The 1,077-nt window shown below is 60.8% G+C and overlaps 1 protein-coding gene across 1 annotated transcript in view; it reads left to right on the top strand.

The window, feature by feature from the left end:
• The window catches only part of CHEK1 (checkpoint kinase 1), an 8,189-nt gene that overhangs the window by 204 nt on the left and 6,908 nt on the right, over nucleotides 1-1,077 (top strand). The window lies entirely within an intron of this gene.

The following is a 1,077-nucleotide window of genomic DNA, read 5'->3' as shown; positions in this document are numbered from 1 at the left end:
CGCCCCTTCCCTGCCCCTTGCTCGCCCCTTCCCTGCCCCTTGCTCGCCCCCCCCATCGTGGGCCGCTTGCACACCCGCTGCTGGTCCCTGCGTGGCTCCGTGCCCGCTGCGTGCCCGCTGCTTGCTTGGGCATCACATGCCCTGTGTGTGCCCACTGTTCGGCTTTTGTGTGCACCTTGTGTGCCCACTTGTTTGCCTCATGCGCGGCCATTGCTTGCCCTGTGTGTGCCCACCGTGAGCCCCTTATGTGTCCTCTGTTTGCCCGCTGCATCCCATCGCACAACCGGAGCGTGCCCCTCACACACCCACTGCCCCTGCCTGCTCCTGCACTCCCTGCCTGTTCCTTTCCCACTCCCTGTCCCCAGTGGCAATATTCCTTGCCCATTCCCTTCTGCTCCCTGCTCTCTGCCTGTCTCTAGTGGCAGCATTCCCTGCCCATTCCCCATCCCCAGTGGCAATATTCCTTGCCCATTCCCTGTCTGCTCCCTGCCCGTCTCTAGTGGCAGCGTTTCCTGACCATTCCCTGTCCTCAGTGGCAATATTCCTTGCCCATTCCCTACCTGCTTCCTACCTGTCTCTAGTGGCAGCATTCCCTGCCCATTCCCCATCCCCAGGGGCAATATTCCTTGCCCGTTCCCTACCTGCTGCCTGTCTCTAGTGGCAGCATTCCCTGCCCATTCCAGGCCCATACCCTGTCCCCAGTGGCAACATTCCCTGCCCATTCCCTGCCTGCTCCCTGCCTGTCCCTAGTGGCAGCATTCCCTGCCCACTCTCTGTCCTCAGTGGCAATATTCCTTGCCCATTCCCTGTCTGCTCCCTGCTCTCTGCTTGTCTCTAGTGGCAGCATTCCCTGCCCATTCCCCGTCCTCAGTGGCAATATTCCTTGCCCATTCCCTACCTGCTGCCTGTCTCTAGTGGCAGCATTCCCTGCCCGTTCCCTGTCCCCAATGGCAATATTCCTTGCCCATTCCCTGCCTAGTGGCAGCATTCCCTGCCTGTTCCCTGCCCGTTCCCTTTCCCCAGTGGCAATATTCCTTGCCCATTCCCTGCCTGTCCCTAGTGGCAGCATTCCCTGCC

This window comes from Corapipo altera, unplaced genomic scaffold, assembly GCF_003945725.1.
Source record: "Corapipo altera isolate COAL_440 unplaced genomic scaffold, ASM394572v1 71, whole genome shotgun sequence".
Lineage (NCBI taxonomy): Eukaryota > Metazoa > Chordata > Aves > Passeriformes > Pipridae > Corapipo > Corapipo altera.
This window is presented reverse-complemented; position numbering and strand designations above follow the sequence as displayed.